This window comes from Apium graveolens, chromosome 6 (genome assembly GCF_009905375.1).
Source record: "Apium graveolens cultivar Ventura chromosome 6, ASM990537v1, whole genome shotgun sequence".
Taxonomy (NCBI): domain Eukaryota; kingdom Viridiplantae; phylum Streptophyta; class Magnoliopsida; order Apiales; family Apiaceae; genus Apium; species Apium graveolens.
Genome location: NC_133652.1, coordinates 64,224,100 through 64,241,666, shown reverse-complemented (window position 1 = coordinate 64,241,666; position 17,567 = coordinate 64,224,100). Strand labels below are relative to the sequence as shown.

The 17,567-nt window shown below is 39.6% G+C and overlaps 2 non-coding genes across 2 annotated transcripts; both read right to left on the bottom strand.

The window, feature by feature from the left end:
- Positions 1-3,847: 3,847 nt before the first annotated feature.
- LOC141669252 (small nucleolar RNA R71) lies at positions 3,848-3,954 on the bottom strand. Its single transcript, XR_012553541.1, has one exon. It is a non-coding gene; the product is annotated as a small nucleolar RNA R71 (small nucleolar RNA).
- Positions 3,955-17,090: 13,136 nt separating this feature from the next.
- On the bottom strand, positions 17,091-17,199 carry LOC141669500 (small nucleolar RNA R71). Its single transcript, XR_012553780.1, has one exon. It is a non-coding gene; the product is annotated as a small nucleolar RNA R71 (small nucleolar RNA).
- Positions 17,200-17,567: the final 368 nt, after the last annotated feature.

Sequence of the window (17,567 nt, the reverse complement as noted above, 5' to 3'; positions counted from 1 at the left end):
ATCATCTAATTCTATGAAAATTCCAGATCTGTACTTTTCTCTCTAACTCTTTCAAAATTCCATCCCACAAGTTAATCACGATTGGTCTATTCACTAGTGGCTCCATTTAATCTGGTAACAGCTATCCTCCGAAACACGTGAATCTTTTTTCTAAACTCCTTCTCACCTTTATTAATATCTCATGTACTTACCATTTACTGTAGCTATCGAATCCATTCTCGTAAATACTGTTATTCCATAAGACAGGTTTTTAAACTGAGGGTATGAAACATGGTGTAGAGTAAACTGAAAAGATACATTCATAGTTGAAGGTACAGTAGAACAGGAATAAGCAGATGGAGGTTCTTGAATAGGTAGTCTCGTATCAAGAGGTGATAGAATAGCGTAGAATAACTTGGAGAGGTGCAACTGTCATAACAAAAGGTAATACCATTAATACTGATGGAAGAACAAGGTGCAAATCAAATCAGAAAGAAGATGACGATCCTCAAACGGAAGGCTCCGAATGATCAGATGATACCGGGAAAACAGGATCTGCCATTGCCGTTGTCTGGAAATCACGTTGCAAACTAAGAATCCCGAATCGCAACACGAATCATGCCGGAGACCTACTATACAGTCGCACTCAACCTCACGATGACTTATCTTTCTATTTCCTATTCCTAATCCTAATCCTCTACCCAATCCCGACAATCTAGGCTTGTTTCAGTGACTTATAACCTGTAGCTCTGATACCAACCTGTGGTGCCTTCCAAACCCGGGTCAGAAATTTGGGGTCCACCGCACATACACAATATATAAACTTGTATATGGAATATTCTTTGCAATGACCCTTCTTTACATAACCACGGATCGCAACAGGTTAAAGTATGAAAACAAGCCACAACCTTAACTTTTATTACAACGTACCAAATCCCAACTAATTTAATTTACAACTGATAATGAAATTATTCTTAAAATCTTACTATCTCACTATCGTAGTAAGCTCCTGCTAGCTCGATCAAACTCAATCTGGAATCCTAGCTCGTACATTGAACTGGGAGACCCTGCTATCAACCGTATCCTTCTTAACTGTAGAATACATAAAAAGATTCGCAAGAGTGAGCTAACTAGCTCAGAAAGTCACAATAACAATAACTGAGGTTAATCAATGATCAAACGAGATGATTCAGAGGAATCAAGTTTCTTCTTAAACAACCATTAGAATTGGATATTCATTTTTAATTTTTAAAAAAAAACAAGGTTAGCCTGCTAATCAGTCACGCACTAACCCCAAGCAAGGCACACGGCTCTGCTCAATAAACTGGATCCAAGGTACACATTCGCCTAATTCGATCAAGAATCTAGTCTGACCACGAATCTGGTCCACATAAAGAAAACTATCCAATTCTAAATTAATTCAATATGAACAACAATATAACTTAATAAAACAAGATCATAATCAACAGTGATGAAACATTTATATAAAGGCATGATGCATTTCATGAGTATCACAAGGGTGTATCAAGGTATGTATAAGAAATGGCCTTCAGCCTGTAGGGGAATCGGGTGTTAGATGAACAATGATTTTACAAGGTTTAGTTCTTTGATGTCACAAGGTATGGTTGAGTATAAAAGTTTCTGTATGTTCAAACAATTTTGTTCCAATGTTTGGTATATAATGGGTATATATTTGTGGAGTACTATCATATTTGTGTAGTTTAGTATCTGGTAAACCAACAAGAAATGGTTCGTGATAAGTGGCATTTTATATCACTTAGAACGTCTTAAAATGGCTTAAATTGGTGTCTTGAAATCAAGTATTTTGTGTATTTGATGCGTTTTTCTAGTGTTTATGCATTTCAGGGTATTAGTTGCATTTCGGAGGAGGAATCATCAAGAATAAGCCTTGGCATGTGTTCACCATTGTGAGAGGAAAAGAACGGGCAGATTACGGCGAAGAAACGGAGCAAACCTGGAAATTTTCCAGTAGGGTCCTGCGCGCCCGCGCAGCTATGCTGAGCGGCCGCGCAGCAGCCCTGCGCGCCCGCGCAGAAATGCTGAGCGGCCGCGCAGGGTCGGGGAAAATAATATATTATTTTAGACTTCTACTTCTGTTTGGCTTCCAACTTCTATATAATCTGAGTTTTATGGGACTATTATATAAGTAGATTTGAGACGTTTTTCACAGGGTATTAAGAGGGGATTATGTTTTAGATTGTGTTTTGCAAGAAGCGAAGGAGATAAGGAAGAAGACCGATTTAGCACACAGTAACGAAGTGGAAGCATATATTCTTGTGCTTCTTGTTTCGTTGTAACGTTGGATGCTAGTTTTCTTGCTTTGACTTATTTACTCTTGTGACGTACTCTGTTTTAATATAATTAGTGTAGTTGTTATTTTCTTGTGTTCGTTTATCATGATTTCATATGAACCCATGATGGCGATAAGTTCTATTATGGGCTAATCGTGATCATGGGGTTGCAATGGATTTATTATGGAATTCTTTAGTTAATTGTTTAATACTTTAGTGTGTGATGATTGCATGATATCTAGTATTGGTTGTGCGTATTCGTCTTATGTGCGTCGCAAACATATAAGATAGGGTGTTAATCTCTTGTGAAGCGACAGTGGATCTTGAGGTTTAGAACTTGCCATGCTAGCATAGGTTCATGTCCGTTGTACATGATTAGTGGGTAACTCTAACAGTTTTATTTGCCCTATGTAATCAAAAGGAGTAACTTGTGCTTAAATCGTTGTGTTGTCAATTTCTGTAGACATATAGGAACTCAACATAATTGATGACTATTCAACTTCTATCTTAATTGTGGATGTTTGGTAGAATGGTATTAGTACAATGAAAGTTGGCTTTTATCAGTTTTGTGTTATTCGATTAATATCATCACTGTCACATGCTAAAGGTAATAACTATGGCTATAGAAGGAAGTAATAATGAAGTTGTGATCTCATGAGTGTTTTATTATTGATAAATTGCAGTGTTAGTTAAGTGGTTAATTAAGTAGTTAATTATAGTTCAATTTCAAGTGTTATTATCTTAACATTGAGAAGTAATCATACATTGGTGAGTGAGTTAAATTAGACAATAACTTAGTCTGAGTCTCTGAGGGAACGAACTAGAAAGTATTCTATATTACTTGCGAACGTGTATACTTGCGTGAATATTAGTGCGTGATTTCGCCCTAACAAGTTTTTGGCGCCGCTGCCGGGGACTCGGCGTATTTGTTTAGTTTATGTACTTACCATCATTGATCATTAGGACTCAGTGATTAGGACGTAGTAGTTAATTACTCTTTTCGGTTGTGTTTCAGGTACTTTAGTGCGTTTATGCAAACTCGTTCTCGTGCTCGCAAGAGGACCTTAGACACAGCTGAGGAGAAAGATGAAGTTCTTGATACACCGGAGAAGTTAGATTTTGAGGATTCGGATTCAGAAACTGAGCAGAAAGAACCAGTAAATATGGGAGATCATATTGTTCAAGCTGATCCAGCTCTTATGGATTTTTCTCGGCCTAAAATTGATGACATTCAGTCAAGCATCCTTCATCCGGCTATTCAAGCTAACACCTTTGAAATCAAGCCGGGCACTATTCAGATGGTGCAGAATTCTGTTTCTTTTGGAGGAGCGGCAACCGAAGACCCCAACATGTACATAAGGAATTTTGTCGAGATCTGCAGCACTTTTAAGTATAATGGCGTGACTGATGAGGCTATCAAGTTGAGGCTTTTCTCATTCTCACTGAGGGATAAGGCTAAAGACTGGTTATATTCTGAACCAGCTGGGTCAATCACTACGTGGCAAGATCTTGCGCAAAAGTTTCTGGTGAAGTTTTATCCAATGGCAAAGACTGCTGCTATGAGGAGTGCTCTTACTCAGTTTGCACAGCAACCTACAGAATCTATGTGCGAGGCTTGGGAACGCTACAAGGAAATGTTGAGAAAATGTCCACATCATGGAATGCCGGATTGGATGGTAATCACTGGTTTTTATAATGGTTTGGGGGCTCAATCTCGGCCCATGCTCGATGCAGCAGCGGGAGGCGCCTTATGGGCTAAAAGCTATACTGAGGCGTACAATCTTATTGAGACGATGGCTGCAAATGAGCATCAAAACCCAACTCAGAGGATGACATCAGGCAAGGTAGCAGGTATTCTGGAAGTTGATGCAGCCACCGCTATTGCAGCCCAGCTCCAAGCGCTATCAATGAAGGTTGATTCTTTGGCTATGTATGGAGTTAATCAAATAGCTATGGTTTGTGAGCTTTGTGCAGGTTCTCATGCTACGGATCAGTGTTCTCTTGTCAACGAATCTGTTCAGTATGTGAATAATTATCAGCGACAACAGCAACCTGTGCCAGCGACCTATCATCCTAACAACAGAAATCATCCAAATTTCAGCTGGGGAAATAATCAGAATGCTATTCAGCCACCATATCAGCAAGGAGTGAGTAAACAGTTTAACCCACCTGGATTCCAGCAACCACAGCAGTATGCTACAAGACAATCATATCCTCAATAGGGAAGTACAGCTGCACCTACTAGTGCTGATTTTGAGGAACTTAAGCTGTTGTGCAAGAGTCAGGCGGTTTCTATCAAGACCTTGGAAAATCAAATCGGTCAATTAGCCAATGCAGTGCTCAATCGTCAACCTGGCACTCTTCCCAGTGACACGGAAGTACCAGGAAGGAAGGAAGCTAAAGAGCAAGTCAAGGCTATTACCTTAAGGTCTGGAAAAGTAGCTGATGCTGAAAAGGCAAAAGAAGTCGAAGCTGAAGTTCGAGATGAAGAATCTAAGCAAGGGGAGAAAGCGGCGGAACCAAGGAAGACTACTGTTGAACACACTCTGCCTGAGGCTAATACAGGGGAGCAACAGCTCTATCCTCCACCACCTTTTCCTAAGAGATTGCAGCAACAAAAGCTGGATAGACAGTTCGGGAAGTTTCTGGAGGTGTTCAAGAAACTTCACATCAATATACCTTTCGCTGAGGCTCTGGAACAAATGCCTAGTTATGCGAAGTTTATGAAGACTATTCTTTCAAGGAAGGTGAAACTGGATGACCTTGAAACCGTTGCTCTCACGGAAGAATGCAGCGCGGTTCTGCAACAAAAGTTACCACCAAAACTGAAAGATCCAGGAAGCTTCACCATTCCTTGCACCATTGGCAATCTAACTTTTGACAAGTGCCTTTGTGATTTGGGAGCAAGCATTAATCTGATGCCGCTGTCAATCTTTAAAAAGCTGGACCTACCTGATCCAAAACCCACATACATGTCGCTACAATTGGCGGACCGTTCGATTACTTACCCAAGGGGCATAGTTGAGGATGTGCTCGTCAAGGTGGATAAGCTCTTCTTTCCTGCTGATTTTGTTATTCTGGATTTTGAGGAAGATAAAAAGATTCCCATAATCTTGGGGAGGCCTTTCCTGGCAACTGGCCGTACCTTGATAGATTTGCAAAAAGGAGAACTTACTATGCGGGTTCAAGATCAGGATGTGACCTTCAACGTATCCAAGGCAATGAAATTCCCTATAGAAGATGAGGAGTGCTTAAAAGTGGATGTGATTGGTTCTGCGGTTACTTCGGAACTCGATCACATGCTAATGTCTGATGCATTGGAAAAGGCCTTAGTGGGGGAATTTGACAGTGATGATGAAGATAGCAACGAGCAATTACAATATCTGAACGCTTCTCCCTGGAAGCGAAAGCTAGATATACCATTTGAATCTCTTGGTACTTCTGACCTCAAGAACGCTGAAGGGAAGCTCAAACCATCAATAGAAGAAGCGCCTACCTTAGAGCTCAAACCATTACCTGAACACTTGAGGTACGCCTTTTTAGGTGATTCATCTACGTTACCTGTTATTATTTCAGCTGACCTTTCAGGTAGTGAGGAAGACAAGCTCTTAAGGATTTTGAGAGAATTCAAATCGGCTATAGGATGGACTATAGCAGACATCAAGGGGATAAGTCCCTCATATTGTAAGCATAAAATTATGTTAGAAGAAGGTAGTAAGCCAACTGTGGAACAGCAGCGAAAACTGAACCCAATCATGAAGGAGGTGGTGAAGAAAGAAATTTTGAAATGGCTAGATGCAGGCATCATTTATCCTATTTCTGACAGCTCGTGGGTGAGCCCTGTACAATGTGTTCCTAAGAAGGGAGGTATCACTGTGGTCACAAATGAAAAGAATGAGCTCATCCCTACTCGAACAGTTACCGGATGGAGAGTATGCATGGATTATAGAAAATTGAACTAAGCCACAAGAAAGGATCACTTCCCTCTCCCTTTTATTGATCAAATGCTTGACAGATTGGCGGGACATGAGTATTTTTGTCTTCTGGATGGGTATTCCGGGTATAATCAGATTTGTATTGCACCAGAGGATCAGGAAAAGACTACCTTCACTTGTCCATTTGGCACATTTGCTTTTCGTAGAGTTTCATTTGGGTTATGTGGCCCCCCGGCCACCTTTCAGAGATGTATGATGGCTATATTCTCTGACATGATTGGAAATAACGTCGAAGTGTTCATGGATGACTTCTCCGTCTTTGGACACTCATATGATGAATGCTTGAATAATCTGCGCGCCGTACTCAAAAGATGCGTGGAAACTAATTTGGTGCTTAATTGGGAGAAATGTCATTTTATGGTGCGTGAAGGCATTATCCTTGGGCATAAGGTCTCTAGCAAAGGTCTGGAGGTGGACAAGGCCAAGGTGGGAGTCATTGAAAATCTTCCCCCACCTAATTCAGTGAAAGGAATCCGTAGTTTTCTCGGTCATGCGGGTTTTTATCGATGATTCATCAAGGACTTTTCAAAGATATCTAAGCCATTGTGCAATTTACTTGAGAAAGATGTGTCTTTCAAATTTGATGATGAATGTTTGGCAGCATTCGAGACTCTCAAGGAGAGTTTGATCACGGCACCAGTTATTACAGCACCAGATTGGACAGAACCGTTTGAGATGATGTGTGACGCGAGTGACTATGCGGTAGGTGCAGTTCTGGGACAGCGCAAGAAAAATCTCTTCCATGTGGTCTACTATGCGAGTAAGACTTTAAATGGGGCCCAATTGAACTACACCACTACTGAGAAGGAGCTTTTCGCTATAGTCTTTGGCTTTGAGAAATTTCGATCTTATCTGCTTGGTACGAAAGTGACAGTATTCACTGATCATGCAGCTATTCGCTATCTGGTTTCTAAGAAGGATTCGAAGCCGAGACTCATTCGTTGGGTGCTTTTACTTCAGGAATTTGAGTTAGAGATCAAAGATAGAAAAGGTACCGAGAATCAAGTAGCTGACCATCTCTCTAGGTTGGAGAATCCCGATTCTACTTCACAAGATAGGACGTTAATCAATGAATCTTTTCCGGATGAGCAGTTGTTTGCAATTCAGGAGGAAGAACCATGGTTTGCAGATATTGTAAACTATCTTGTCAGCAATATAATGCCTCCAAATTTGACATCCGCGCAAAAGAAGAAGTTTCTGCATGAGGTGAAGTGGTATATGTGGGATGAACCATATTTGTTTAGACAGGGAGCTGACCAGATCATCAGGAGATGTATCCCGTTCTGTGAGACGGAGGGGATATTACGAGACTGCCATTCCACGGTTTATGGTGGACACTATGGAGGTGAGAAAACGGCAGCTCGTATTCTGCAAGCAGGTTTTTTCTGGCCCACCTTGTTCAAGGATGCTCATCAGTTTGTTTTAAGGTGTGATCGTTGCCAAAGAGTGGGAAATTTGTCAAGGAAGGATGAGATGCCATTAAATGTGATGCTTGAAGTCGAGGTCTTTGATGTATGGGGAATCGATTTCGTGGGGCCTTTTATCTCGTCTTGCAATAATAAGTACATTTTGCTGGCAGTCGATTATGTCTCAAAATGGGTCGAAGTTAAAGCTTTACCAACAAATGATGCAAAGGCAGTGCTAAATTTTCTTCATAAGCAAATTTTCACAAGGTTTGGAACACCTCGGGTAATCATAAGTGATGAAGGATCGCATTTTTGCAACCGTAAGTTCACTTCTATGATGCAGCGTTATAATGTGAATCATCGAGTAGCTACTGCCTATCATCCGCAAACAAATGGTCAAGCGGAAGTGTCTAACAGAGAGATAAAGCGCATTCTAGAGAAGGTTATTTGTCCATCAAGGAAGGATTGGTCTTTAAAGCTCGATGAAGCTATTTGGGCTTACAGAACAGCATACAAAACTCCACTTGGGATGTCACCGTTTCAGTTGGTGTACGGTAAGGGATGTCATCTACCGGCGGAGCTCGAGCATAAGGCCTACTGGGCATTGAAGAAATTGAACCTGGATTTAGATGCAGCTGGTAAGAAAAGAATGCTTCAGCTTAATGAACTTGATGAATTTCGACTTCAAGCGTACGAGAATAACAAAATGTATAAGGAAAAGGTGAAAAGGTGGCACGATAGGAAGCTACATCCTAAGTTGTTTGTGCCAGGGCAACAAGTTCTGTTATTCAACTCTCGGCTCCGACTTTTTCCTGGGAAGTTGAAATCAAGGTGGTCTGGACCTTTTATTATCAAAACTGTGTTTCCACATCGAGCGGTGGAAATTTTTGAGAATGATTCGGACCAAGCATTCAAGGTTAACGGTCAGCGGTTGAAGCACTACTATGGGGACATGGCAAATCGAGAGGTGGTTAGTGCCATTTTGTTGACTACGTGAGAAAGGAACGGAACGTCAAGCTAATGACGAAAAAGAAGCGCTGCGTGGGAGGCAACCCATGAATTGTTGTTACAGGAACCCTTAGAAGTTAATAACCTATCCAAAAACACAAAAAAATCAGAAAACAGGGGCTGAAAAAAAAAATTCCAGAGACCCTCTGCGCGCCCGCGCAGCTATGCTGAGCGGCCGCGCAGCTTGCTGCGCGCCCGCGCAGAAATGCTGAGCGGCCGCGCAGGGGTCGAGTTCCAGAAATTTTTTTTACAGTTCAGAAAAAAAAAAAACAACAAAAACACAAAAACCCATTACAGCCCATACACCCTCGAATTCTTTTCCCATTACCCCATGATTTTATCCCTCAACCCCACTCCTAATCTAATTTAACCTACTCCACACCCTATATATACATACACCTATCCTACATATCTCCCACAACTTCCTACACTTAAACCCTCTCATAAACATCAAAAATCAGTTCTTACACACTTTTATTCACAAATCAATGGCACCCAAGAGAGCACGCACTATTGACAGCAGCAGCACAGTCCCTACTGCTGATTCATCAAGGGGTACTGCTGCGAGGCCTCGGTTAACTGACAGAGCCGCGGAGGAGGAGTATACTCGGCTGTTGGGGAAGCCGATTCTGAAGGAGAGGGGGTTTTTACCATCAGGGAGGGATGGTGAGTTGTTGCCCATGATTGCAGAGAAGGGGTGGATAGCTTTTTGTGAGTCACCCGAAGCAGTACCGATGAGTGTTGTTCGCGAGTTCTACGCGAACGCGAAGGCTGAAAAGAATGGGTTTTCTGTAGTTCGGGGGCTGACGGTTGATTATCATCCTGTGGCGATTCGCCGACGAGATAGGGAGCCCGAGGAGGAGAACTGGAATGAAAAGACTGTTGAGGATTTTGACTTGGATTTGATTTGTGCGACTCTCTGTCGACCGGGCACAGTTTGGAACCGCAGTCCAGCCAATAATGAGTATCGTCACTTTCCGGCGATCGCCATGAACAGGTATGCCCGTGCATGGAACGCATTTATATGTGCTAATATCTTGCCTTCTTCACATGCACACGAGGTCACAGTTGAGAGAGCACAGTTATTGTGGGGAATTCTGAATGAGGAATACTATGTGGACCTTGGTGAGTTTATCTACCAAGGAATTCTGAAGTTTTTGAGGGGAGCAAAGCATATGAACATCCCTTATGCATCCACGGTTACAAAGCTATGTCGTGCAGTAGGAGTGAACTGGCCGGCTCATGAGCAGTTGCAGTTGCCAGCAGCTCCTATAGATTCTGGCACTCTGAATGGGATGCAGGAGTGGACCGGTGGTGAGCCTGAGGAGCATGGGCTGGGTTATTATCTTCCCGGTGGGCGTCTAGCACGAGGTGCTACTATGGCCAGACCAGGGCGTGGTGAGGCTAGTTCTTCGAGAGCTCAGGAGGGTGCTGGGATGGGTGATGCCCAGTATAGGAGGCTTTCACGGCGGATGGATGCCATGTATGAGACGCAGAGCAGGTTTGCTCAGGAGCTCACCCTTGCGTTAGGGACTGCTTTTCGAGGCCTTGGAGCTGATATCCAGTGGCCAGTTTTTGGTGAGGACTCTGCATACCCGCCGCCTGATACTCCACCCACTGAGGGTGATGATGATGATGACTCCGAGTAGGTATACCCTGTGTTCCTTTCTACTACCTTCACTGGGGACAGTGAAGATTTTAAGTTTGGGGGTGGTAGTTAAGGAATATTTTGTGTGTGTCATATAGTTGCATATTCATGATAGTTAGTTCATATAGTTGCATAATTTTTGCCATATAGTTTTTTTATAGCTTTATTTGTTGTCATATCATATAGCTCATGCATATACCATGATCCCTTTTGCAATAATTTATCGACTGAATTGTGATATTGATGCGAGTGTAGTGATAGCATTAAAGTGATATTAAGTTGTGTAGGTTGATATGCATGCTAGAAGCACTTGTATTGTCACTAAGTCTTAGAGAATGCTGAAGGACTAGATTGTTGTTATGATCTGATTATTTTCGAGGATAATCTATTTATTATGCTTAGAATTTGATAATAGGTTCTTAGTGGTAAAGGCATGAAAAAGAAAAAAAAATGGAGTAAAAATGGAATTTGTTGCTAGTTATGACTAGGCGTCAAATGGCTAGTAGCCGGCTCGCATGTTATGCGAGTAGTCTAGGGTTGAGCAGGATGGAGCGAAACGCACTTGCTCAGAATAAAAAAAAAAAATTGCGTAATTGATCAAGAGTGGGCTCTTTGGTATTCGAGTTATTAAGTTCTTAGGGGACTTTGTGCCTAGTGACCTAAGGCTTTTAGAGTCTGGGATCCGCTAACTTAACGCTCGTTACATGGATACCATTGTATAAGTCTTTTGTGGACCTCACTCACTGCACGGTCAAATAAGCATTTGCGTTGTAAATAAAAAGCACGATTCCGTAGTAAACTCTAAAGTTCTTGTAGTGTTGTATATCACTTTGTGCCTAGAATTTTTATTCTTTGTATAATCGTAGGATTGCCTTGAGGAAAGTCTAGTCATAGTAATTTGTCTAGTTCCGAAGCATATCTGTTAAGCATTTGCACACACCACGTTTCTGGCGGTATGTCCGTTTGCATGAGTTTCTTGATCTTTAGTGTCTAACTGCATTCGTTGAGACGTGACAATTTGATTGGTTAATTGTAGTAAGGGGGATCGTTGCATTTTCATATAGATTGTATTCATGCATATTTTTTATTTGTTTTTGAGTCTGTGACGCTTGAGGACAAGCATCGATTTAAGTTTGGGGGTGTGATAAGTGGCATTTTATATCACTTAGAACGTCTTAAAATGGCTTAAATTGGTGTCTTGAAATCAAGTATTTTGTGTATTTGATGCGTTTTTCTAGTGTTTATGCATTTCAGGGTATTAGTTGCATTTCGGAGGAGGAATCATCAAGAATAAGCCTTGGCATGTGTTCACCATTGCGAGAGGAAAAGAACGGGCAGATTACGGCGAAGAAACGGAGCAAACCTGGAAATTTTCCAGTAGGGTCCTGCGCGCCCGCGCAGCTATGCTGAGCGGCCGCGCAGCAGCCCTGCGCGCCCGCGCAGAAATGCTGAGCGGCCGCGCAGGGTCGGGGAAAATAATATATTATTTTAGACTTCTACTTCTGTTTGGCTTCCAACTTCTATGTAATCTGAGTTTTATGGGACTATTATATAAGTAGATTTGAGACGTTTTTCACAGGGTATTAAGAGGGGATTATGTTTTAGATTGTGTTTTGCAAGAAGCGAAGGAGATAAGGAAGAAGACCGATTTAGCACACAACAACGAAGTGGAAGCATATATTCTTGTGCTTCTTGTTTCGTTGTAACGTTGGATGCTAGTTTTCTTGCTTTGACTTATTTACTCTTGTGACGTACTCTGTTTTAATATAATTAGTGTAGTTGTTATTTTCTTGTGTTCGTTTATCATGATTTCATATGAACCCATGATGGCGATAAGTTCTATTATGGGCTAATCGTGATCATGGGGTTGCAATGGATTTATTATGGAATTCTTTAGTTAATTGTTTAATACTTTAGTGTGTGATGATTGCATGATATCTAGTATTGGTTGTGCGTATTCGTCTTATGTGCGTCGCGAACATATAAGATAGGGTGTTAATCTCTTGTGAAGCGACAGTGGATCTTGAGGTTTAGAACTTGCCATGCTAGCATAGGTTCATGTCCGTTGTACATGATTAGTGGGTAACTCTAACAGTTTTATTTGCCCTATGTAATCAAAAGGAGTAACTTGTGCTTAAATCGTTGTGTTGTCAATTTCTGTAGACATATAGGAACTCAACATAATTGATGACTATTCAACTTCTATCTTAATTGTGGATGTTTGGTAGAATGGTATTAGTACAATGAAAGTTGGCTTTTATCAGTTTTGTGTTATTCGATTAATATCATCACTGTCACATGCTAAAGGTAATAACTATGGCTATAGAAGGAAGTAATAATGAAGTTGTGATCTCATGAGTGTTTTATTATTGATAAATTGCAGTGTTAGTTAAGTGGTTAATTAAGTAGTTAATTATAGTTCAATTTTAAGTGTTATTATCTTAACATTGAGAAGTAATCATACATTGGTGAGTGAGTTAAATTAGACAATAACTTAGTCTGAGTCTCTGAGGGAACGAACTAGAAAGTATTCTATATTACTTGCGAACGCGTATACTTGCGTGAATATTAGTGCGTGATTTCGCCCTAACACGTTCGCAAAGAGTAAGGCTTACAGCTCAAAAATCAAATGATGTGGCTCAGGTTTAAGGCTGAAGGATGCAAAGTACTTATAATATAAAACAGAGCTATTTTGAATACTTAACAATATGTTACGAGAAAATTTAGAAATATTTACATTATATCTCGAAGTACTTGTCTTATCACAATCGATTCCAACTTCACTTGTACTTGTCTAATGACTTTATTCAACAACCACTCGTCTACTTTTCTATGCCATGCTTCTATTCACTGATCACCTGCTGTATTTTCTACGCATCGATTTCACTTTCTGATCACCTGTTTCACTTCTCTACGCCTTGTCTACTCTGCTAGGCATCATAAGTATATCTATCAATATTCATCTCACATTATTCTAATCGTCACATGAACGTCATAAGGTTTCATCTACCCTTCGTTCCACCCAAATCCGATTTACGGATTAAAAGTTATGCTAAAACAAATAAACACTTATCACATAAACCGACAGTCAAACAAATAAGTTACATATAGCACAGAGCACGTCAAACAATCAATGAAATTTCATTTATAAAGAAGTCTCAGGCCATAAACAGTCTTTCGGGTACTTAATATAATTTTTAAAACATTTTTCGGAGTCAAAACGGTTCGTTAGATCAATTTTAAAACAATAAACAGGGTTCGGCTGGCCAAATCTGGCTTCAAAATAATTTTATAATAATTATCGAGCCTTGAAAATAATTTAAAATAATATTATAAAGCGCGAAACTATTTTTCAGAATTTTTAAATTATTTATAAATAATTAAATCTAATAAATAATTAATTAAAATCAATTAATAATTAATTAAATCAATTAATCAATTAATTTTTGAATTAATTGACCAATTAATCAATTAATTATTAACTAAAATTAATTAACTAATTAATTCAGATTTATTTTTGAATTAAAAATAATTTTTGGAATTAAAATAATAATTTTTGGAATTTTCAGTAATTAAAAATGAATTTTTATAAATAAAATAAATAGAAAATATGATTTATAAATACTTTATAAACAGGAATCCAAAATATGCAAACTCTGGAAACCTGGGGGACTAAAATGTTTCGTTTTTAAAACTAAAGGGGCAAAATTGAAATTTTTACACCCCTCGTCGAAAAATTCCCCTGTCTCGCCGGAGAACTCGATTCCGGCATCCTCACACCACCATCACCTCCAGATCACAACTACAGCTCACAAGGAACACAACCATGTATTCAAATCATTCTAATAACCCCTGAGTTGGCCGGAATTTGGCCGGGAAGTTCGCCGGTTTCTGGTGAACTCGAAGAAACTTCAAATGACAACTCCCTTCGAACCAGGGATCGCCTGTTAACATACTATACACCAATCGATTGCAGATTTCAACGAGAACAAAACCCACCCATCTAGAACATCTGTTAATCCCTAAATAAGAAACCCCCAAATTCAATCAAGAACATTCATACGGGTTACAAACCCTAATTTCAAAATTCGAAAATCAAACTCAATTTTGAACATGTTACTGAACTCCAAATCAGTCATATCACATATCAAAATCATCAGGAAGAAAAGTTCTACAACATACAAGCATCAAATCATTCAAACAATCATCCGAACAAAAATTCATATTTTTAATCAAAATAATTCAAAATTAATAAAAATTATAGAAAAATACCCTTTGATTCTGCAGTTGTAAGGCTTATTGATTCTGATAGAACACCTCAAGACCTTCGTTTTGAATACTCAATCTTTCCAATCGGAATCCGGTAACGCCGTGAAATTGCAGTTTGATTCTCTGAAGTTTATATGAATATAAGTATTTTCTCTGTAAAATTATTTAATTTACTGGCTGCAAATGATTTTCTGTACGAAAAAAATACGGTAAGGGCTATTTATAATTACGGAAAATTAGTATCCCGTTGGATCATTCGGCATATAAAATAGTACGTTTATTTATAAAAACGGATCCAAAAGGTACCGGTTTTCAGGATAATTATCCAAATCTGTATAATTTGTACTGCGATCTTGGTCTCAGCGCCTGGTTACACGTATTACGAGGTGATAATTATAATAGTTTAATAAAAAGATCCCGTTTATCAAAAATACGAGTTTTATTGATTTACCAAAATGAATATTGTATCGAAAATATTGTGCCAGGACCCGCACAGGACAAACTGTACGCCGGATCGAAAAAGTCGAAACATGGAAAATGCTCAGAATTGGTGATTTGTACTCAAGTTATTTGTATTTTTGATGTGTTTTTGTAGTGTTTTGCATTTTAGGGTATATTTGGAAGAAGGAATAGGTTTTACATTGTTCTATGCTAAAAGGGTGTTAGGATGGAGCTTCGGTCGATTGTGCGTAAGAAACCAGCACGAGAAGGTCAAGAAAGCATAAAAATCCAGATTTTCCAGAAGGTCAGGGCGGCCGCGCTAGTCTTGGGAGCGCCCGCGCCCATTTGTCAGAAACTCAGGGCAGCAGCACTGGATTTGAGGGCGACCGCGCTATATCGAATTTCAGGAATCCTGATTCTATTATAAGATTGATTTGCTGGACTCCCGATCTGTTGGGTTGGTATTTAAGAAAATCTTGTTTTTACTTGTGATTCTTTGCTTAAGTTGTAATCTTAGATGCTTGTTGTCTTTGTTATTTGAACCTAATACTCTCGTTAACATACTTTGTTATTATTATTTAGTTATTTCAGACCTAGTTTATCTTAGTTATTTACCATACTTTCATTGGAACCCATGGTGACGATAAGTTCGGTTGTCATGGGGTTCTAACGGATTTACTTATGGATTTCTATAGTTAATTATTTTGATATCTAAGTGTGTGGTGATTGTATGATATCCTAGTATTGGTTGTGCGTATTAGTCTTATGTGCGACGTGAACATATAAGATAGTTTGTTAATCTCTATTGAAGCGACATTGAATATAGAGATTTAGAACTTGTCATGCTAGAATAGGTTCATGTATTTATTATGCATGATTCGTAGGTAATTTTAACCATCCTACTTTCCCTATGTAATCACGATAGATAACTTGTTCATTAAACCTTTATGTTGTCAAATTCTATAGACATATAGGGTCTCAACATAATTGGTGTCTATTCAGCTTCTATCTCTTTTGTGGATGTCTGGTAGTAGGGTATTCATACAACGGAAGTTGACATTTACTAGTTTCGTGTTATCTGATTAGTTGTCATCACCATTGCATGCTAAGGTTAAGAACAATGACTTTGAATGAAGTATTTAATGAAGTTGGAATCCCATGTTTGTCTCATATAGTTAATTCAATTACTTTTATTCTTAGTTAATTGCATGTTAATTTAATCTTAGTTATAAACATCTCAACTTGTTATTGTCTTAGCATTGAGTGATAGCCATACCATTGTTGCATAGGTGCATAATCTTAAGTTACCTAAAAAGAGTCTCTGTGGGTATGAATATGATTTATATCTTACACTACTTGCGAACGCGTATACTTGCGTGTAATTTTAGCGCGTGTTTTTGCCCTAAAAAGTTTTTGGCACCGTTGCCGGGGACTTGGTGTTTAATTTAGTTTATGTGCTTGACATCAGTGGTCGTTAAAGTTCACTGACTCAGATATTTTACTTACTTGTTTACTTTGTTCATATTTCAGGTACTCTAGAGGGCCTGTATGCAAACACATTCTCAATCTCATTAGGAAGCACTGGAAGAAGTTGAAGAAGTTTTTGAAGAAGTTAAGAAAGTTGAAGAAGAAGCAATCATTATAATGGGAGATCAAGCAGTGAATCTGAAAGCTTTGATGGATTACTCTCAACCAAAGATCAATCATTCAGTCTAGAATGATCAGACCAGCCATTGTGGCTAACACCTTTGAAATCAAGTATAGCACGATTGAGATGGTGCATAATTCAGTCAAGTTTGGGGGTTCTCCAACAGAAGATCCCAACATGCACAGCAGAGATTTCATCGAGATCTGCGACACTTTCAAGTTCAATAATGTTTCTGAAGATGCTATTAAGCTGAGGCTTTTCCCATTCTCTCTGAGGGATAAAGCTAAGTGCTGGTTACAAACTCTTCCAGCAGGTTCTATCACCACTTAGGAGGATCTTGCTCAGAGGTTTCTTACTAAATACTTCCATATGGCGAAGACAGCTGCAATAAGTAACGCCCTCACTCAATTTGCGCAGCAATCGGGAGAATCTTTGTATGAGAGGCTTGGGAGCGTTACAAGGAAATGCTTAGGAAGTGTCCTCATCATGGCATGCCTGATTGGATGATCATCAATTACTTTTACAATGGTTTGGGAGCACAGTCTAGACCCATGCTTGATGCAGCATCAGGTGGAGGCTTATGGGCTAAGAGCTATGATGAAGCTTATGAGTTGATTGAATTGATGGCTGCTAATGAATACCAGAACCCAACTCTGAGACTACCTCAAGGCATGGTAGCAGGAATTCTGGAGGTGGATACAGCTATTGCTATAGCTGCTCATCTTAAGGCTTTAACGATGAAGGTGGATTCTTTGGCTAATTATGGAGTTAATCAGATCACAAGTATTTGTGAGCTTTGTGCAAGTACGCATGAAACTGAGCAGTGTGCTATTTCTAGTGAATCAGCACAGTTTGTAAGCA